At 40.2% G+C, this 23,588-nt stretch overlaps 1 long non-coding RNA gene across 2 annotated transcripts; it reads right to left on the bottom strand.

The window, feature by feature from the left end:
- Window positions 1-8,651: 8,651 nt before the first annotated feature.
- Window positions 8,652-23,588, bottom strand: LOC143101802 (uncharacterized). Of its 2 annotated transcripts, XR_012982524.1 has the most exons (4): window positions 21,619-23,588; window positions 20,591-20,736; window positions 17,736-19,945; window positions 8,652-9,384 (listed from the first exon to the last, which is right to left on the bottom strand). It is a non-coding gene; the product is annotated as an uncharacterized LOC143101802 (long non-coding RNA). The 2 variants fall into 2 exon arrangements; XR_012982523.1 differs by having other exon boundaries at window positions 20,591-23,588.

Genomic DNA, 23,588 nt, shown 5'->3' with positions numbered 1-23,588 from the left:
GATGAAGATGTACATCTTCAAATTCTTTCATGCCCATATCTCTTTGCATATGATACCAAATACCATAAACGGCCTTGCACACTACATCTCTAAATGAAATATAGCAGAAGCCATAGAAAATAATAAAAAAAGCAGACCAATGTCTATAACAAAGCCTTTATTAAGCTCACTGAAGACATTGATAAAACAGTATTGTCCAAAGGTATGAAAGTGAGGACTCTCAACTCTTTGACTGATAGCTAGAAGTTAACAAAAAATATTCCACTATTCCACAAGTTACCAAAACAGAAAGAAAGAAAGAAAGCCTTTGAAATGTAGCCTATCCCATGCTTCCACAAAGAGGCATATTGAACTAATGTTTAGGCTACATGTTTTTTGCATGGGTAGGCTATATTGTTGTTTGGTGATTTAGCCTACTCCTTTACTACACCCTCTTCTGAGCAAACAAGGCATAGGTTTATCATGTAGGGTAATTGCTCTTTCTTACATTAAATAACTTTAATTTATCCTCTCTAGTTGTCCCTGTAGTCATGGCCTCCTCATCACTAATTTCGGGCTCATCATTTTCAATGGCCGACTGGTTGATCTGCTGCTCAGTCTCTCCTGGCCTCTTTCTACCCTCCATCCTTCCTGACGCTTGTGTCTACTGTAGGGCCGGCTTGGCTATCCGTATCTGAGAAAACTTTTTGGAAAAGACGGGCTATATGGACCCAACCAACTCTTTTTGGGAGGAGAACTCCCTCACGTAGGCTACAACCCATGCAGAGGCATTGCATTGGTGTCATGCACAGAATGCGGAACGTGTCCTACTTTAAGAAAAGATAGACTAACGTGACAAATGTCAATATTTGTTTCCTCGACCGGCCCAAAAGTGAAGCGGCCCACCGGGAATTCTCCCGATTACCCACCCCGGGCCTGATTCAGTCTTACTCTTCTTGGACTGAAGACAACTCCTGCGATGCTATGGATAAATAGCCTTTCACAGGCCGCTAGGGCAGGTAGCCGATGTACAGAAACATTTCTTGCAAATACGGCCACGGGTGTATGACGTTATATTCACCACTACCCTGTTCACCGAGTTCACCACTATCGTCGGGGTGGTCGTCTATGATAACGGGAGGTCCTCCAGCAGGTGCTCGTGCTTCCATGGCGGTCCTCCTCCTTTAGCAACAAACAAGAGCTGAAATAGAGCGCGCAGCGTGCGGAGCGTGCGTAATGCAATCTAGGAGCAGTGATTCGCCAAACCTCCCTTATTGCAGTCGCACACATTTTTTCTAATTTTATGTTTTAGTAACGAGTAACGAAGATGCTTAGTGGAAATATAACGGAGTAAAAGTATACATTTTATCTAGGAAATGTAGTGGAGTAAAAGTGGAAGTTGACATAAATTTAAATAGCGAAGTAAAGTACAGATAGGCTACGTGAAATTTCTACTTAAGTACAGTAACGAAGTATTTGTACTCTGTTACATTACAACACTGGTATCAACACAAGAAATATAGATCAAGGACAGTGATGTCTACATCAGGTGCAAGCTTATCAAGGAAAGAGGAGTAGTTGTCAGCACACTGCAATCATAACACATGAAGACCCTGGTGGGTCGAAACGTTGTGTTATGTTTTTAACTCAATAAATGTAGTTCTTCTAGGAGATTGCAGTGTGCGGTCATGACACTGTACCCATATTACCACCTGGCACTCTAATCTTTTTCTAGAGGGCAGTGGTAGTGTAGTGATTAAGGAGCTGGGCTAGCGTGCAGTAGCCTGAAAGTTGTTGGTTCAATTCCCAGCTTTCACTGTTATGCCCTTGAGCAAGGCATTTAACCCCAAGTTGCTCCGGGGAAAATGTGATCCCTTGTAATATAGCTGACATACAGTATGTAAGTCACTTTGGTCAAGAAGTGTCTGCTAAATATAATATACATGTAAACTCCTTTGCAAGAACCATTTTCACGGTCGCCACAAAATCCAGGATACATGGGTGTATACCAAGTATGAAATTGTGGAGTGTCTTGATGGAATTGGCACACACTATAAGATCAGGCTGTATGGGGAAGAGGGCCCCCTTAAGACATTCCACTCATAATACTGCCAGACAGCATTCAAACCCCTTCCACCTCCCACAGTCTGTTTCACATGAGTTCTCTGCCAGTGTAGCAGAAGTAAATATTCTCCCCGTCCCCTTCAGGCCTTGGCAGTAGATAGGTATGCTACCAGGACGGTGAACTTTAAAGTCAGGTGTGTATGTGGAAAGGCTGACCTGCAGCGCTGGCGCACACGCCCACCCATTGGTGGTGATCATATACGTACAGTAGCTTCCTCTCTGGGAGAACAATGCCGGTCATTTGAAATTTTTGGCGCATGGGTGTTTGTGGTTGTTGTTGTTGGAAGAACATGGCTTTGTTCTTAATTCTAAGACTTCATTGCTTCTCTCGCATGCCCGGCCTGTTGGCTGTGGATAACCCATTGCTTTTAAACAGAGCAAATGCATATGGTTTAGTGTCTGAGCTATGTTTTCCCTTGAGTTATTTTTTTTTTATTAGTTCAGGCTGTGAGAGGGCCATCCGTGGTTTGTCTGTTTGTTTGTACCTTATATTCTTTGGTTTGTTAATTTTGCCTACTGTTACTGAACTACCCATGCCTATGACACGTAGTGGCGTACTGTGTTGCCTGTACTATTATAGATTATTTCCAAGACAAATTTCTCTTAAGGTAGACAATAGAATGACATGGCAGGTCAAGGAAAGCATCAAGAGAAGCAAAGATTAAGAAATCGTTTTTGACATACAGTAGGCAACAAGGGTGGAGGTGTTTTTACACTTTTCAGACACTCAAAGTTTGAAAACTATGGATATTGTTGTAGAATCAACAACCTTTCTACATTATCCGGGGGTTTTGTGTGCAAAAAGTGGAATTAATTGTCGAAAAATTAAAGGAAAATGTGAAAATTACTTTTCGGACTAGATATAATCGCTTATTTTCAAACATACAGAAAAAAACCCTAAAGACGGATCGTGAAAATTTGAAGACAAAAAAAATCTTGTTCCTTAGAATCTATATTAGCAAAATATGCAAAAAAAAAACAATTTTTACATGAAAATCCAGCGGGACCCTATTTTCCAAACACAGCGTACTGTACTAATCTCTCTCTCTGCTGAGCAAGGGTAAGTATGCGTTGGAGGCCTTCTACTGTGGGGTTTTGGACATATGGATCTTTTTTCTTGCCCTTTTCAAAATGTTTCCCACAAATTATACAAAGCTTTGGATCCAATGCCTGTAAGACATAACCTGACTCTCGCCAGATGAATTTCATTCCGCCTAGCTCCACTCATCCATCTGGAACCGATCCATTGGAATGGTGTTTCAGAAGGCTGGGCCTAATCAAAAAATGCTTGCATATGATTGAATAGATAGATAGATAGATAGATAGATAGATAGATACTTTATTGATCCCCAGGGGAAATTCAAGGTCTCAGCAGCATACAGACAACACAAACACATTCTTTAACAGCAGAAAGAGTAATTAAAGTACTGTATATAATATAAAAACACAACTAAGCAATAAGGACCGTAGAAGATAAAGAATATGCTAAATATACTAAAATACAAATTATACTAACTAACACTTAATCTAAATCAATTCTAAAAACAGTATCCACATAGTGGTGATTAATCAATCAGAGGCGCTTGCAATGACTGAGGCAGGGACTGAGCCTGTGATTCTCTGTGCATAGTAAGGTATGGTAAGGTGCTCTAAGGTGCTCTGTGTGAATGAGTGTCATGGTGGTAGTGCAATGGTGATAGTGGTCATGGTGATAGTGCAAATGAGTAAGTCCAACAGTGCAACAATGCAGACATAAAGTAAAGTCTATATATCTATATATTTAACTATTTAAAGAAAATGTATAAGTGTGGCCACAGTTCGGCTGTGGCATGGAGAGGGGGGGGGGGGTTATGCATATGTGCTAATGTGCTAATATAGCACGCAAACAGTGAGGCATAAAGACAGTGGTAAAAGTGGCTAGTGGACAGACAGTATCCAAACATGGAGGGGGTGAAGAGGCAGACAGACTATGCAGAGAAGGCTATCTCTCCTCTTCCCTTAAGTGAGGCATTGAACAGTTCAATGGCCCTGGGCATGGGCAGACTGGCCATCTGGCATACCGGGCATTTTCCCGGTGGGCCGACGCACCTTTTGGGCCGATAGAATAGGCTATATATATAATTTAATTATTTTGGCCAACGATCGGCCCAAAGGAAGGAAAATCAGCGGCCCATTGGTTACATTTCAATATTGACACTGGACTGATCCAATAACAGCTCATGTCAGGCCCCACCCCTTCCATTTTGGCTCAGAGCCAGGATTCTGTGAGCGCTTCAAAAGTTAATCGAGTTGCCTAAACGAAATTGCGGGGTGCCGGTAGTGACAATTGTGCAAAAATACAATATTGCAAGTAGGCTAGCATATGTCAGCAACATGTTGAAGTTCGTTGAGTTTGAACGAGGATGTTAACAAGCATACAGAGCAAGGGACAGTGAGCAGGTGGAGAGTGCGAGCCTAGTTGAGGCTACATGATAAGACAGACATGTGGTAACAGGTAGGCTGTGATGCATGCCATGCTGACTATGATGACTTATAAATTGCGATAATGTAATGATATGGTAGCCTAATGATAACATAGTAAGGCCGTGCTGTGGTTATAATAACAAATAGCGCAACTTAAATTTTCTAAATGAATGATTTGCAAACCCGGACAGCAAAATAGTGTAAAATCGACGTTAATTGTTGGTCAGATTGATCAGTTTCCGTCAGACACACAAAATTCAACATCGATGGCATGAGTGGTGGCTGGTCTCTCAAAGTAGAGAAGGGTTCTATCTTGGAAGGGTTATCATGGTAAAGAAGGGCTAAAAGACTGTAGACTGACGGAAAGTTACAAAACGTCACATCATGCACAAGCCAACTAAGCTACATATATAGCCTATAGGCTACGATAGGCTACTGGAAGATACTAAAGATAATTAGTCCATGTAGCTGTAGGCTACTGTCCCAAAATGTACCAGCAATGTAGGTACTGTAGGTACAGGAATAAAATATTTCCAGCAACAGCCCTGTTTGTGTTGTTTCAGTTGTCCGACAGTGATAACTGGTATAAATTACATTAATGCCTTAAGACAATCTGGGTAATTTAACTCTTTACACATAGGCTTCAGTAATTTTTGGTGCTGCTGTCAATTGTAGCCTGTTGAATTTTGAAATTATACTTTGAATTCAAGCAGAAACTCTTCCTTAATAATTGCTTGTTAGTCTGCCCTACTTGAATATGGAGATCATAGCCTATGCTCCATGCCTACCTCTGATCAGTCAGAGATAACCAATGAGGCCTACATCACTTTCAGTGCTCCATGACAGTTGAAAATATATGCATATTTAAGGGCAATGCAAAGATTTTGTATTTAATTAGGTGTGCTCGACCGATTTGAGGGCCGCTTGGGCCAAATATGCCAGGGCCGATTTTTGATCCCAGTCCGCCCCTGGCCCTGGGGACAAATTACTTTCTCAGTCTGTCAGTTGAGCAAGGCAGTGAGCGAAGTCTCCAGCTGATCAGGCTCTTCTGCTTAACAATAGTGCTGTGGAGTGGGTGACACTCATTGTCCAAGATGTTGATCAGTTTGTTCAGGGTCCTTTTGTCAGATAGTGAAGTGATGCACTCCAGTTCAGCTCCTACTACAGAGACAGCTTTCCTTACCAGCCTGTCAATTCGCCCCGCATCCTTCTTCCTTGTGCTTCCTCCCCAACATACTACTACATAGAAGAGGACGCTGGCAACAACAGACTGGTAGAACATCCTGAGGAGCTTACTGCACACATTGAAGGACCGCAGCCTCCTCAGGAAGTACAGCCTGCTCTACCCTTTCTTGTAGAGTGCATCAGTGTTGGCTGACCAGTCCAGTTTATTGTCCAGGTGAAGACCCAGATACTAGTAGGGGCTAACCACCTCCACATTGACCCCATCAATGTGGACTGGTAGCAGAGTGGGCTTAGACCTGCGGAAATCCACCACCATCTCCTTGGTCTTTGAAGTGTTAAATTGAAGATGATTGAGTTTGCACCATTGCACAAAGTCCTCCACCAGGCTCCTGTACTCCTCCTCCTGCCCGTTCCTGATACACCCCACAATTGCAGTATCATCAGAAAACTTCTGCATGTGGCATGACTCGGTGTTGTAGCAGAAGTCAGATGTGTACAGGGTCGACTGCCGACTGTTTCCCGAAACCATCATAGCTTAAGAGCGTCGTGAAAACACTCGTAGATCTACGAGTGCTCCAGAGTACTCGTTACCGGCTAAGAGCGTCTTAACAGTACTTCTCACTGAGGTCACCAACAGGACATACAGAGGAATTACAACTTAGAATACATAATCCAATTTACGTTCCCATTCTTTATTGTGTTTACCTGTGATGAATCAGATTTTAGCGTGCAAAATAGCCTACATTTAATGGTCATAATAATGTGATGAAAAGCGGACAAAAATGCAATCAAGTTATGAAACGAGACATTGCCAGAATAGTTTGACATTATCTTTGCTAAGTGAAGGCTATATTTTATTAGGCCTATAAGGTAAAAAGCAGAGAAAGCAACATGTGGTTTAGTCTGTACTGCATCAAAATCTAAGCCTACACATTTCCTCACTCTCTTACTCGACTTCTTTCTTATCTTCAAACGTGTTCTTATGTGACACCGCGAAAAAATATTGCGTGGTGCAACAATCTAATCCTAAATAATTACAATTGTTTATGTCTGTGTGTGGTATATAACCTAGCCTACTTGGGATTTGGGATGCTTCATGCAGATGTCAAAGTGTTTCTATTTTCGTACTGATGTGAATTAATGTGTAGATCGAAGTTTAAACGGTAGGCCTATAGCTGTGACGTGCAGTCACCTGACATCACTGTCAAATTAGAGGATATTTCAGAACTATTAACGTGGACAGCTCCCCTTAAGAGCATCTTAAGAGCAGTGCACGCGCGTTCACGCTACGAGCATGTTCGGGAAACAGTCAGAAAAAACAAACGAACGATCGTAAGATGAATCGTAGAAAACCCTCGTAAGAACGTGTCTCCGTCGTTATCGGGAAACTGGGCCCAGGGGTCTCAAACTCCCGGCCCGCGAGCCAAATCCGGCCCAATTCCGGCCCGCAACTTAAATTTGCAACGTATGCCAAAATAATAATGTAATCCGGCCCTTGAGGGTATTTTTAATTGCGACAAACAACGATACTGATTAAAATAGACGATAGATCCAAGTACGGTGATAAATCCCATGTGTACTCTCCTCCACTATTTGCTAGACATCCAGAGCTTGATTCAAACCCAAAATTGCTGCACAAAGTTTTCAGGAAATACTTAGCCTACACGCAAGAAACACGAAGATGTGAATTTGTAATGACGCGGAAGCGATGCAGGCCATAGTTTGCACAAAGTGAAGCAGAAATAGGCCTAGGCTACACCAAATGTTGAAAAACGTTCACGTATGATGAAGTCTTAGGTAGGCTATGTTATTCACCTATTCTGATGATTCTGAAGAATTATCCTAATGGAGATTATGATCGATCGTGTATTGACAGTGATAGTCACGGTGCGTCTGTGAATGGAGATGCGTCTGCGTTCCCAGGAAAAAATTAACTGTAAAATTTCACAGTAAAACAATGAAATTTACAGTTCAACTTAAATTTGATATAGTTCTACCATTGCCTTTACAGTTCGACCATGAATATATCATAACTTGACTATGAACTCTCCCATTACTATGAACTTCATGGTCGCACGTCTGATGCGGACTTTAAAGTTTACAGTTAATAAGTAAAGATGATGATTGACTGCAATTTGTTTATAGGGGAGCGCGGGGCACAAAGTAACACTTTTTGGTTATGGCTAAATAATTCTAAAATCATTTGAGTTTCACTAGTTATATTTTAACAAGCAACATACATATCTCTGTTACACATATGCACTGGAAGTTTGTTTGTAGGAGCTACTTTTCTTTTACAATTCCACCGAGAGTGGCGATAGGTGTGTTACAACCTGCCCCATATGCGGGGTTAGAGTTAGTAACACTCATCCCAAAGGCTGTTTTTAATTAAATTAATTCAATAAATGTATCTGAATATGTATGATAGAATAGGATCTGACTATTTATGATACATAAGTCATGAACTAACAAGCCCTCAAACCTGAAAACACATGAGGCAAAATGCAAAACATCACAAAAACTAACTAAACTAACACTAATACGCGCATATTTTTGTATTGCAATATCATTGTACTGTAACAAACTGCACAGTTGTCTCAGAATGGTTTTTATTGGTTACGCACCAAAACACACGACACATAATTCCGGGCCAGACCTGGCCCTTATGCTCCAGCACAAAACATCTCTATATGAGGCTGTATCTAAAACACACACCAATCAACCCTAGTTATGAACATTGTAACCAGCTGCAAACAGTGCTTAATTTGTAAAGTGGGAAGTGCCGGAACGCAAAGGGGGGGTGGATCCGGCGACTCAAAACGGGGATTTGAGGTTCCGGACCAACAACAAAAAAAACCTGCGTACATAGCTCTGACTAAAAAAAACTAAACAACGCGGTGTGTACACCAGGGCAATGTTTATTAACTTCAGAACTTGCAACACACTGCACTGCATGGGTGTAAAATGTAAAAAAGAACCAACAAAACAGTCCAACAAGGGGCTAATAGCCTCGGCGCTTAAGTATGCTATATATTGCAATGATGACCACCCACACCCAGTAATCAATGATCAACTGGATACAGCGTGATTTCTTCCTACCGTAGCCTAGGCCTACTTGTCCAAAATGGCCCATACAGCATCCAGACCCCCGGCCTCCATTACCCTGCTTCTTTTTCTACACCTATGTCCTTAAGAAATCCATGACCTCACGTAAGGAAAGGGTTGAACCGGGCAAGCGGCGGGCCGACAAGGCAAATGGGGAGGAGATGGTATTCCCTGAAAGCCCTGACATTCCGCGGGCTATCGATGCAAAACTGCTGGAAGAGCGTCTCAACTTCTCTCTCCCCGAACAGCGCGTCACCCTCCTGTGACCAATATTGTGGATAAAGCACTTTCAAATCCTCGATTAGCTTGTTGTATCCTGTTTGGTCTTTCCCCTATTTCTAAAGACTATAAGAAAGATATCAACATTGAACACTACACAAACAGTAATTTATTTATTTTTCTTTAGGCGATTTATTTTTTATATTGACTTAATTGACGGATCCAATAAAAAAGGTTCCGGATCCAACGTCGGAGGTGCCGGAACATGTTCCGGCGTGTTCCGGCTCAAATTAAGCCCTGGCTGCAAACCTAAACACAACAGACAGGACATACAACGTTGTCAACCCACATGGTTTAGAACATGAACATTACACACATACACACACTGCACAGCATCATGGGAGCACAGTCATGAACAGCTAGGCTCAGATCATTACAGTACAGTATGAGTGGCTTAGTTGTAACAGCCTGTTACAACTAACCCCGCTGGGTCACGTTTGTTATAAGATAAGCTAGCTCCTGCTATGAGTTGGCTACATGTTTCAAAACGGTGTTCATTTTTAGCCTAAAAGACGGTTATTAAGATGATACAAGATTGGAGTCAGTGAGCTGCACCCACAACTCAGTGATGGAAAGACAAGTACCACCTAGTAGGGCTGGGCGATAAGACGATGGCGATATGTATCGCAATAGACATGTAATCGATATCAATAAAAAATGCGTTCGATAGAACATTCGATAAAAGCAACACACACCTCCCGCCTTACGTTGTCCATAAATAAATAGGCTAAATATATCTTGCATTGTAGCTAGTGTGCAACTCTACCAGAGTGACGATAGAAGTAGGCCTACCTCAACACAGACTCTCAATGAGTCCTTGCCCCGTGCGCTCTCTCTCTCTCTCTCTCTCTAGGTGCATCCCTCCTTAGCATGCGCATGTAATCCAAACATGCACAATCGTGCAAGACGACTGAATTGCTATTAAATCCGGTTAGCATCATTAGCACGCTGCACGAATTTGTTCAAAACTGTTGCATTCAAATTGACTGCTAAATTCTAATCAACTCAATCCCGATGCAAATGGAAAAGTATTTTCCAAGACTCAAACGGGCCTGTCCCGTGGAGAAAAAGTATTCATTTGAAACGTAAACACAGTGGGGAAACTGAACAGTCTAACCAGTAGACTTACTATGATAAACTAGCAAATTACTTTGTTTACAATATTTCAGGCTTCCACCAGTGCTGCTCATTCAGACTTATGTGCACAATTATTTATTTGAGTGTTTTTCATGATTGTGTTGCTATTTCTTTTCCCTGTTTAATTTGATTAATAACTGAGGTGATTCAAATCAGAGTAAGGTTAAGTTTAAAATAAAAGTGTTTAAATTGAACTTTTTTCCCCTTCTGGTCCTTATCTGAAATAGATTTAGAAAAAAAAAATCAATAATTATCGATATCGACTGATATGAAATACATCGTGATACAGTTTTCAGCCATATCGCCCAGCCCTACCACCTAGACATTTACGTTGATGTCTTCAAAAGGCGTTTTGCTGCAGATCTACGTGGAAACACGTCCATACTGACTGAAAATTTGTGGAACACCGTCTCATAGTAATGTGATTAACTGACCAATAGCATGCCTCGATCAACCCCCTGCAAATAGGGAAAAAGTCTGTGTTACATTTAACCCTGCGTTACTTTGTGCCCCGCACTCCCCTAGTCAGACTGAGGTCTTCATAATTATGAGGTTTACTATGAAGTTTACAGTTCAACTAAACATTTTCAACTTCAAAAGTAAATCACATTTCTGGGATAATACCAGACTGTATGAAATAAAACATAAATTCCCTCTTTTTATATCCTTCACATTCCTGTGCTACCTCTACTTTTAAGCCTACGTCATGTTTGATGTGGTCATCAAAAAGGCTATGTTGGGGCAGCCGTGGCCTACTGGTTAGCGCTTCGGACTTGTAACCAGAGGGTTGCTGGTTCGAACCCTGACCAGTAGGCACAGCTGAAGTGCCCTTGAGCAAGGCACCTAACCCCTCACTGCTCCCCGAGCGCTGCTGCTGTTGTTGCAGGCAGCTCACTGCGCCAGGATTAGTGTGTGCTTCTGTTCACTGTGTGCTGAGTGTGTTTCACTAATTCACGGATTGGGATAAATGCAGAGACCAAATTTCCCCTCACGGGATCAAAAGAGTATATTTACTTATACTTATGTTTAGTTACTCACATGTTAGGCTACTTGTATCTGCTAAAGTTTTTTTTGATTAAAGAACACAGTGTCATCCATTATCACTTATCATGAACACATCAAAAGCGGTCATTGAACTGTTAATAAATACTTCATGGTTGAACTGTAAAAGATCCATAAGTTGACAGTGTTATGAACTATCATAGTGAATTTTACAGTAAAACCATAGCTATGACACCATGTGTGCAGGAAGACCATCTTACTCAATTTAGCTCTAATATTCTCAGGGTCCTTGACTCTATAGTCTATATAGTAATAGCACCTGCCAAGGTTAGAAAGACTTCAGTAAACCTAAAACACCATGGAGGAATATCACAACAGTAGCAAATCAGAAGAGAGAATGTAGGAAAGCTGAACGTAAATGGAGAAACACTAAGCTTCAGATTAACTATACATCTTCAAAAAGAGACTCCACATTTATAGAGTTATGTATAGGGCCAGGCATTCTTCATTAATTGTAACATTATTAACACATTAATAATAACTCCCGTGCTCTTTTTGCCATTGTTGATAAGTTAACAAATTCCCCAACAGAGCTACCTCAAGATTTCAAGTCAACAAAAATGTTTAATGACTTTGGTTCTTTTTTCCATCAAAAAAAATGAAAATATTAGAGTTCACCACAGGCATGGGCGTAGATTTAGGGTGGGACGCTAATCAATATTTTAAGATGACAAAATTGTCCCCACCAATATTTTAGCGAACTTATTTGTGCTGCTGATCATTCCGACAGCCAGCACAACAGTAGGCTACAAGAAACGTCGTCATATGATTTGCTGAAAAACAGAGGGGGAGGGGGAAGGGTTATCTTACATGCACGCTACAGTAGTCCTACACGCATGGAGAGTGTCAGGCTACTGTACTTGTTTGCACCGGCGAGCGGGTGTGTCAACGACAACGGTAAGGGCTGTCTGCCCAGAGTAAAACATTGTGATATTCCCTTTGCCCTTCAGCATGTACATGTTTGCCCCTTTTTGTGGTTTGTAGATCAGCTATGCCACCCAAAAATGCGAAGCTTTTTCAATGCAGTCTAGGCAAAATAATTAGCCATACAAACTGGCAACTGGTGACCAGGCTTTCAAATGCGGATTTTACTGTGTAAAATAGCATTACTGTAGCTGTTAGGATATTACACAGGATATTGTCACAGCGAACCTAGCTTCTGTAATCTTTCAACCAAAGTTAGGAGTCATGACTGTCATGTTGAATAAGGGTGTGCCGCACGGACAGTCACATAGGCTATAAGTCACCATCACTGACTGTTAGGCTAATTGGGCTATCAATCTTGCAGTAGCAATAAACAATGGATCCGAGACATTTTCCTGTTCCTATATTCTGTTTATGTAGGTTAATGTATTTGTGAATGTAGCCTTGACAATGCAAAGAAATAAAAGATAAACTGGTGCATTTCCATATTCATAGAAATGAACATTGCGAGACACTTAGCCTATCTCTTCTATGATCTCATCCCAGAAAGATTTTCTTTGACTTGTTAGTTTTTTGAACATTTATTTTATCTAATGACATAGCAAACATGATGAATTTAATCCACATATCCTTGCACTTGCGAAACTATTTTTCAGCATTCACGTTCCTCTTAAAGTGACAGGCACTCAATTAGATTTACACACCAAATGTGATGATATAGACAAGTGTAGCCTAATAATTTAAATATCAATATGATGTATAATCAAATTACTAAATATGTTTAGCTATTAGTAATCATGCAGATCATAAAATACTATACATAATTATCAATATAAATTTATAGTTTATATGAATTCCAAAATATGAAAAAGAAACCTATGACAACCATCACTTTCAATGTGTGTGTGTGTGGAGGGTCAATCAAATTCTAGGATTGCCACTGATGTGAATGATCTCACAAATCACACAAACCAAATCAAATTTAAAAAAATCGCAATAGTATCGAAATCAAGATTCTTCACTTGCTATTGGTATTGAAACAATAATGTTGGTATCGTGACAACAGGAGTTGTGGATGTGTCCCCACCAAAGCTGAGACCAAACCTACGCCCTTGACCACAGGCCTAGACAAAATGTACAGTAGCCTCCTTATCTGAATTTACTGCTATGATGGCCAAACCCTTGAAAAAACTGTGCTGCAACTTAGTTGATCTACAGTACCTGCTGTCTTGACGCGCTGCCTAGAAACTTCTTTAAAAATGTTTTCAGCTGTTTGGCTTTTGAGCTTATGCAAATTGTGAACCATTCTCAGCTCAGGCATTTTCCCAGCAGCACTTAAGACTGCAGTTATAAAACCTCTCCTGTTGTGTTTGCGGTCAAATGTGACCGATTGACAATTCTTTTCTCTCAAAAATATTGTTACCTTATTCTGAATACCATGAGGCGCCATTACTTAATACAGGGCATCTGAACACACAAAATAATTTTTGATAATTTTCATGACAATTTGAGTGTTTTATTTAGCACCCATGTGTATTCCTGGTCTCAAATATGACCGGCCATTATAAATGAATGGGTGAGAAAATGGTCAGAGTATAAAATTGAATCCAGACACATACTTATTGATTAGATGGACTGTATGTGTGCTTCTGTACATTAAAACACCCTCACTCCCCCTCTTTGCTTCTATGCCAGCCCCCACTGGAACCTTTCCCCAATAGAATCTTCCCCTTTCTGACTTGCATGAGCTCAGGTCAATGAGGCCTACAGGCCATAAATAGCAAATGGAAGTTCAATAGGTTATATCTATAGAACATACGTTCATACAAAGGTCTATCACATTAGATGATAATATATGTGCTACTATGGATTTATAACAACTTTGGGTGCTGAGATATCATGAGAAACATGAGTACCTTGTCTCACCCCCCACAGCACAGACAATCTCTACTCTTTAAAAACAGCCCCTACAAGATTCTTAGCAATTCTTACCTTTTGACGATCGAAACTATCTCAGGAACAGAGATATGCCCCAAACAGCCCCTACAAGATTCTTGGCAATTCTGACCTTTTGACGATCGAAACTTATCTCAGCAACAGAGACATGAAACTGCCCCAACTGGTCCTTGACAATTCAAGTACTTCAGTGCATTATCCTCCAAGCACTTTGGGATGCCTGAAGCTATAGTGCTCATGTCCCCAAATATGTTGCTGGATGCATTGTAAGCCATTCTAAGCTGTTACACACGCCAAAGCTGTTTTGTCATTCAAAATAGGGTATTGGTCTTCACAACTGAACGTAAATACCCCCCCCCCCCCTTTACAATATATAAAAATGTCCAGTCATGTGTTACCAATATAATAACTGTAATTAAACAAAATCGGTTAGTGTTCTTTCATCATGGTCATGCGATCATTGAGGGCAATCTTTTTTACTATTATGAGTGCACCATCCGTGTACTTGCAGCGCACTTTGTTGTCATAATTATCAGTGTGAATGCACGCATGTGAATGAATACACAGTGCTAGTGACTAACCAAAGGATTTACATATTATTATTGTGTATGAAAAATATTACATTAAAACGGAAAAATGGTTGTACTTTTGATTTTTGAATACTTATGTTTAAAAAGCAAGTAGTTCTCTACTTCAACTTTGTTTTGTTTCACCTTCATCTTTCACTTGTATTGGAGTAATATTTGACAAGGTGTATCTGTACTTTCACTTAAGTAAAGGAATTGCGGGCTACTTCGTTCACCTCTGCTATTGGTTTTACCAAAAATATTTGGCAGTATTTTTAAACTACAAAAATATACACCTTTAAAGTATTTTGACACAAAATACAAAGCCATTTTATTCAACAAAAATAAAATACAAATGACAAAATACTATTTTGTATTTGAAATAATTATTTTGAATCAGAAATACTGGCTGCAGCAACTCGACCTAGGAAGCACAATTTTTTTGTGTTTTGTTATGTCAATTTTGATCCAATTTGACCGCTTTGCTATGTTGCCCACCCAAATGTAGTAGCCTAGGCTAAAACCAGCCCTGGGCCCCGTTTCCCGATAACAATGGAGACACGCACTTACGAGGGTTTTCTACGATTCATCTTACGATCGTTCGTTTGGTTTTTCCAACTGTTTCCCGAACATGCTCGACATCGTGAACGTGCATGCACTGCTCTTAAGACGCTCTTAAGGGGAGCTGTCCATGTCAATAGTTCTGAAATATCCTCTAATTTGATGGTGATGTCAGGTGACTGCACGTCACAGCTAGGCCTACCGTTTCAACTTCGTATCTACACGTTAATTCACACCAATACGAAAATAGAAAAACTTTGACAAGCATCCTAGGCTATATACCACACACAGACATATATAGTAATTATTTAAGATTAGATTGTTGCACCTTTTATGTCTGTGTCACTTATAAAGACGTTTGAAGATAAGAAAGAGGTCGAGTAAGAAAGTGAGAAAATGTGTAGGCAGTGTTGCCAGATTGGCAGAGGTGGAAAAATTACTAAAATATTGTACTCAAGTAAAAGTACCAATACTTTGATCAAATATTAGGCTACTCAAGTAAGTTAAAATGCCGATCTGAAAATGTACTCAAGTAAAAGTAAAAAGTAGTTCATTTATGTACTTTAAGTAAAAGTTACTTAGTTTTTGTTAGGGGGGGTACTAGAACAATCAGTTTTACCTAGCTCAGTGGTTCTCAAACTTTTTCTCTCATTCCCCACTTTGATCAATTTTCGAGCCCCACCTGTCCCTCATCGCTCTAAGAAAGTGGTAGGTCAAGCTTAAAATTGTCAAATTTATTGAAATAATGACAAGTTCTAAATATATCCTCTTCAGCAGAGTTAACATCAGCTGGTGCTGCAGATATAATAATAAATAAATACATAATGTGCCATTGTAAATTAAACACATATATTTCTGTTTTCCAGCAACATATTAGGAAGCATAGGGCAATATTTTAAAGCACTGTACAATATATTCAATGAAATACCAACATGCTGCATTAAATGGATCCATAATCCAGTCATAGGCTACTGAGCACTGCTGGTTGGGAAATATTTTTGAAATAAACTTTGCAGGGATGTGATGTAGGCCTACTGTTTAATACATGGGATCACAAGAGTGGCTCCCGAATTAGACGTTTCAGGGATTTCACTCAGATTCTCAAAGGCATAATACTGTCGCGATCGAGGCGCCTGTCCCATACCTCAAGTTTTTTGGTGAATGCAGTAAGCCTTGTAACTGGAGATTTAACTCATTGAGCTTTCCAAATATATCGCTAAGATAGGCCAGCTTCGTTAAGAAATGTTTGCAGATTCAAACATGTGCTCTTCCTCCAAGAAGAGGCGACTCGGAGCTCAAACACACGCGACAGCACTTTACCTCGGGAAAGCCACCTTGCCTCGCTGTGAAAGAGTAGCCTACAGCCTTTTGGTCAGCTCCCATCTCTTTGGGTGACCCAAAATACAGCCCACAATGTTATGAGTTAGCGAGCTGACTGTGGCAAGATGGCTGCGAGGTGCGGACGGACGTCGACCTCCATTGGCCAGCAGCGTGGACGAGACATCTAGCCTTTATTATATATCTATGGCTGCAGCCAGCAGCTAAGGCAGCCATGTTAATGATCCCAGCGTGTAGCTGCAGCAACTCGCTTGGTAAAACTGATTATTTCCGTTTTTGTTCACCGACAGTATTCGGTGACGTTGAGAAATGGAGATCTATTTGAAAAATCACCGGAGTTCTCCTTTAAGTTTGAGCAAAAATAAATAAAAATAAATAATACAAATAAATAAATTAAAAACTCTAATATTTTTTATTGCCTTTGATTAACCTGATGTCTTTTAGTTGAGTTGTAAAGTGAATTTATTATTATTATTATTATTATTATTTTGTCTTTATAGTGCTGTTTATATTAGGCTACTGTTTCCATTATTGTGGGCTAAATATTATTATTGTGTCATTACATGTAAAGCACATTAGATGACCACTGTGCATGATAATGCACCACCTTCTTTGTATATCACATTGCACTTTTTTGCTTTTTTGCACTTCTGATTAGACACTGATTGGTTGAATTTCCCATTGTCCTACGTAATTTAGAACGGGGATAATGGACTCCACGGTGGTCTGTTCACAGAAGTTAATGCACTACGAGGTTTAAACGGCCCTCCGCTTCACGTCGGGGCCGTTTTACAACCTCGACCATGCATTAACTTCTGTGAACAGACCACCGTGTCAGCAGCAGTGCAGTTACATAGACTGTTTGTAGCCAACATTTCAGACTCAGATTTACATTCCTTTGCCTCATCCGAATAATAATAATAATAACAGTAATAGTAGTGAAGTAATAGTAGGCTATCAATAGCCTAATTATAATATTAAACGATTTATGTATCGACTATGACTTTTCTGCTGCTCAATCTTTATCAGCTCCTCATCAAATAAAATAACCCTTGCCTATTGAGTGTCCCAGTGACGCCACTTCCGTTTGCCTCCATAGACCTCTCCAGAATATATCCCGCCTCCTAACTTCCGTATCCATCCAACTTCCGGGCGTGGATTGTCTATGGCAGGGGTCTCAAACTCAAATGAGCTGGGGGCCAATTCTGCCAACGTCATCTGATTGGAGGGCCGGCTATTTCTGAAAATGCAATGTTCTTTTTTCAAATACCACACAAAACTGCAAACAGAAAGTGCAAGTGTTTTTATCTAGTTTTAGACACCTGTGCTAGCAACCTTAGCTTATAAATAAAATAATGATAAAATGATAAAATAAATATTAATACAAATTATAAAACAAATGAAAAGCATAAAAACAGGTATGTGTGTGTTTCACACCAAATACAAATATTTTCCTCTAATAACTTTTTTAAACCTGGCAAACTATAGGCGTCAGGGTTAAGAAAGCAACACCATTGGATTTTTATATCAAAATTTCAAAAGGCCATGGCTTGAAAGTGGTCAGAGATAAAGTCCTACTGTAAATGTAAAAAATTTTGAGTAAAACAAAAGTTTATGAAGGGGTAAATTTATCTAATTTGCCTCTGGATGGCAAGCACCTCAAATTATGCACCTTTCAGTAAATACTGGATAAACATATTTGAGCAGGTTTACTTTCCTTTTTTCATATTACCCACATAACAAATTAACAGGAAAACACCTAAGATGTATACCAACAACTAAGATGTATATGGTTTCTAAACCACAAGGCCTACAATAAAGTATTCTGGTCAAATCAGTTCCTATCGCGGGTAATCTGAGTACCCAGAAGTTCGCATCATATTGCGGGTGACTTAGTAGTTTAGAGCCCTATTTCTACTAGCCCTGCTGTCTGTACCACGTCCATTCGACACTATCATCACGATTACCACTGCAACCTCCAAGCTATGTCGGGCAGAGGGTCGAAATAAGCATGGTATGCTTAGTGGACACCGTCGTATACACGCAGACGCACCTCTATTCAATAGACGATCGATCATAATCTCCAAAAGGATATTCTCCTTCAGATTTAAAATAGGTGAATAACATAGCCTACCTAAGACTTCATCATACGTAAACGTTTTTCAACATTTGTTGTAGGCCTATTTCTGCTTAATTTCTGCTTCAATTTATGCAACACTATGGCATGCATTGCTTCCGCGTCATTACAAATGCACGTCTTTGTGTTTCTCGCGTGTAAAAACTTTGCGCAGCGATTTTGGGTTTGAATAGGGAGGGAAAGTGAAAACCAGCGCCCCAAGTGGTTGCGTTCCTACACTGTAAAAAAAAACTCTCTGCGTTTACTTAAAAAAACAAGTCAACACATTTCACTAGCTTTTTTGAGTAATTTCAACTTGACAGTGAAGAACTCAAATAATCAAGTTAAATCAACAAATGCTCCCAACTTGAAATATCTAGTAATGCCAACTTAGTATTGTGAGTAAGGTGGACTTACAGTAGGTTAGCAACTCAAAAATTCAAGTTGAATCAAGTGCTTTTAACTTGAAATATCTAGTAATGCCAACTTAGTATTGTAAGTAAGGTGGACTTACATTAGGTAGGCAACTCAAAAATTCAAGTTGAATCACAAGTTCTTCCAACTTAAAAAAACAAGTCAACACATTTCACTAGCTTTTTTGAGTAAGTTCTACTTGACAGTAAAGAACTTAAATAAGCAAGTTGAATCAACAAATGCTCCCAACTTGAAAATATATATTAATGCCAACTAATACATTGACTCTAACCAAAAACAAGTGTAAATAACAACTCAAAAATCCAAATAGATCAAACTATGTTTTTATTTTTAGCCAGTGTGAACACCCCTGACCTACAGTACCCTCCAGAATTATTGGCACCTCTGCAAACGCTGACTAAAAAGAAGAATATTAAATCATCTTTTGGAAATTGATCTTAATGCCTTAAGTTAAAAAATGAGGGAATATCCAACATATTAGAACACCAATTTTCTTTGTGAATGAATAATGTATCATAAATAAATAAATGTTCTTCCTTAAAATACAGGGGTCATAAGTATTGAGTATAAGTATAAGATGTCCTGTAGAACAACAGTCTCTTCCAGGACGATGGCGATATTGGTGACAATGTCCGGTGCTTTCATGGCGTGGTCGTCTTCAATGACGGTCAAGATTCCAATTTTCATGCCTCTAGTCCTCCTCAGCATCTGCATCCTTGGTGGAAAAGCACAGAACTACATCACTAAATTTGCAAAAAATAAATTAAAAGTTCTCCGCACGTGTGCCTTTTAGCGACCATCTGGTGCAACCAGGCCAGGACAGAAAATGTAAAGAGAAGGAGAGGAACGCGAGACACTAGAGGTGAATAGGGTAACATTTTTAACTAGCAGATATCACTATGAAACTTTCCCAGTTGTATTACTTATACTCATATTAATGTATTACTTACATTAATATGAAAAAAAAAGTATTACAAGTTTTCTGTAATTTAGTGTTTACATATGCAAATTAGGCAGTATCTAATTAAATATGCGATAATTTGCATACATTTTAAAACACGTTGAGTTCATCATTAACTGGTGCACCTACTGCATTTCCGAGTTCCCTAATTATGAAGTTTGTGCTTCCTACTTTTGTGTGTCGCAAAGTTTTGTACATTGCCAATGCTATGGTCGCAGCCTACAAATGGACAAGTTATAGCTTCACCACGACGTAAATGTCCTCCAAGATGTTTAAAAAAGTCCACTGCACTGCAATCACATTGGAATGTACACTATTGACAACTGAATGTAGTTTCGACCTGAGGTGATTTGTCTTTTGCATGGTACCATGCCAAATTAAATTTTAATGTAAGCTTACCTGAAGTCTTAAAGATGCACACGCACTGGGGGTGGAGGCAGAGCCAGCTTTTTCCCTAGTGACCGTGATGAAGCCTGTAATGGGTCAGGAGGGTCTCTCCGGGTGAGAAAATGGACAGTCCTTACATTGCATAGCAACAGAAGAGTCTGCAACAACAAACAAGAATAGAAAATTGTTTTTTTTTATATAGGTTTGTAGTGTAGTGGACTTTTTTTAAACATCTTGGAGGACATTTACGTACTGTAGTGATGAAGCTATAACTTGTCCATTTGTTGGCTCTGATCAAGCATTTTTAAGGGAGCGCGATCGGCGAATGTGGGGTTGCCATTGTTTTATGTGCCTGCATTCTATTGACATATGTTGCATTAAAAATTACATTGCCATTTAATTTTTTTCAACCTATATGCAGCGCCTCTGCAGATCGAGTGGCAGCAGTTGGAAGACATTGCTAAAAACTTTGGGCGGGAGTGAGGGGGTTTAGCTTACTCCACAGTGAGATAGCTATCCTCGCTGGCATCCAATACAAAGGTCTTTCTATAAAGGTTAATATTTTAGGAACATACATGTTTTCAGCAAAACAGGTAAATAGCTAACCAGACAATTATACTATTGCATTGCCTTGATAATTGAGCTGTAGCAGCTAATTGAGCTGTATGGCTATCACTATGGTGGAATTTAGCCACTAAGATTAGCTAGCAGGCTAGCTTAGCCTAATAGCTAGCAGCTACTATTTCAACAACACCACACTATTTCCAAGAACGTTCCTTGCTGACATCCATTTTACACAAAGTTGTTCCTGAAAGTGAATGTTTTAGGAACATCCTTGTTCAGCATTAGCAGCTATCGGTTATGTCTTCCCAGAACATTGCAAGCTTCTAACATTCACAGTCATAACTAGACATCACTAACGTTAGCTAGTGATAGCTGCTAACGGAATGTGGGCAGTCAGATCAGCTTAGCTAAAGCAACACGACACCGAGAAAGACTGACTATCATAACAATTGGATAAAACTAAATGCCTTACTTACCTTTGACAACGCTGTTGTCATTTGCTCCACGCTGCATACAGGTAGGGAAGGTGTCTGGCTTCTGTCCTCCTGACAAATTCAAGCCGCAGCCCACAGGTCGCCTTGATACGTTAGGAAACAATGCGCTTGCGCCAACTTGACTAAAAAGTTCAGTGAACTTTGGGAAACTTCTCTCTTATAGATACTTAATTATACAAGTTGAGTCAACTCAGTTTCTTAAGTTTGTTAGGTGAAATTCCCAAATTAGTTGTGAAAACTTGTTATAATGAGTTTCACTACACTATTTGATTATTTGAGTTCTGTTTAGTCAGAAAAGTTATTTGGCAGTACTAAAGGCAAGTTGTATTTTTTACAGTGTATCGAAGAATTTCCCCTTGGGGATCAATAAAGTATTTATCTATCATCTATCTATCTATCTAAGAGCAGCTCCAATGTGTGAGGCCCATTAAAGCTGGCCACGCTAACATGATTCCCATTGAGTCATGTAACGTTTCTATGCAGACTGACTCCCATTGCAGTGGAGGCGTACTTCCTCCCAGAGAGGTGAACTCAGTGTTTCCCATACATTGACTAATCTGTGGCGGGGCGCCACGAAATTAAAATCGGCCGCCACAGATGAATATTCTGTTTAATTTAAATTAAATATAAGGTCAAATCCTTGCATTGCCATTGAGCTGCGCTTTTTACGCACGGAGCCTTTCCTTGCCCTGCCCCGCTCTGCTCTCTCTCGTAGCCCGCTGCCACTCCTCTGCATGTGCATATAACAAATATTCACGATTGTTGAAGGATTGTTGTTGCCACATAGAAGCATTGCATAGAAGACGTCTGGCTAAATTGCTATTAAATCCGCTTAGCATCGTGACCATGCTGCGCAAATTTGTTCAAAACTGCTGCATTGAAGTGAACTCTGCTAAGGTCTTATCACAGCATAGTAGGCTACATTGAAGAGACTAAACTAAGTTAAGTTGAATCAAGCAGTATCTCAAAGCTAACGTTATAATACTGTTTGGATGTCGAATTTAGTATGCTTAGCCTACTTCTAAGCTCCTTGTCAATTTCGTTGAAGGGGTCATTTATTGACTGACACTGAATGTTTGCAAAATCCCGATGTAAATGGAAAAGTGTTTTCCAAAATTCAAAAGTGCTTGTCCCAAGGAGAAGTACGAACCTTTATTTTAACTATGTAGAAAACATTATGAATTGCATCCACACATCAACAGCCTTTCAACTGTGTTACAATTGCAAGGGTTCCCTCAAACGTCATAAAGTTGAATTAGACCTATACACAAGACTATCTTAATACCCCCCCCCCCCTTGTCAAAGTCATCTACCGCCACAAATTGAATCTAATTCTGTGGGAAACACTAACTCATGACCTTGTCACTTGGTCGCGCTCTGCTCTGCCAGGACAGCCACAGGGGCCCAGCATGCACACAAGTCTCACAGCCCATTACTTCCCCACCAACCCAAGGGGGATTTAAATGCAGCAGTGGTTTCACAGCCGTAATCAGACGACTGATTAATTTCTGATATCTCAATTTCGAGCACTATTTCACCTTGCTTCTTAAGCACTCAAACTGACAAAAGTGGCCAAGGCACTGTCATTTATTTCTCTGAATCTTATGGTGTGTTTTGTCCTTTGTCTTCCATGCGGACCTACTTGCAAAGCCGTCCCCGTGCTGCACCCCAGGAGCCGCTTTTCGTTACCCCAGAGGGGAAGCCAATGTCCAGAGCCTGGTTCGCGTGCCACCTGCGCCTCCTCTGCCAATTCTGTGGGCTGCCTCCAGACCGCTACACGCCTCATTCCCTGCGCATCGGGGCGGCAACCACTGCTGCAGCTTCGCTCCGGTGTCGACCCTGAAGGCCATGGGGCGCTGGAATTCTGCCGCCCCTGGTGATGACCATTAACAGTGTCTGTTCCATCTATGCGTTATGCTGCCATCTGCTGCTCCTGCTGCTATACCCCCCCC

The sequence above is a fragment of the Alosa pseudoharengus genome, unplaced genomic scaffold (assembly GCF_046254945.1).
Source record: "Alosa pseudoharengus isolate Yale_2024_CS ecotype anadromous, Long Island Sound unplaced genomic scaffold, YU_APseudo_1.1 YU_APseudo_1.1_scf_4, whole genome shotgun sequence".
Taxonomy (NCBI): Eukaryota; Metazoa; Chordata; class Actinopteri; order Clupeiformes; family Clupeidae; genus Alosa; species Alosa pseudoharengus.
Note: the sequence above shows the minus strand (reverse complement) of the source record. Positions and strands in the feature narration are given on the sequence as shown.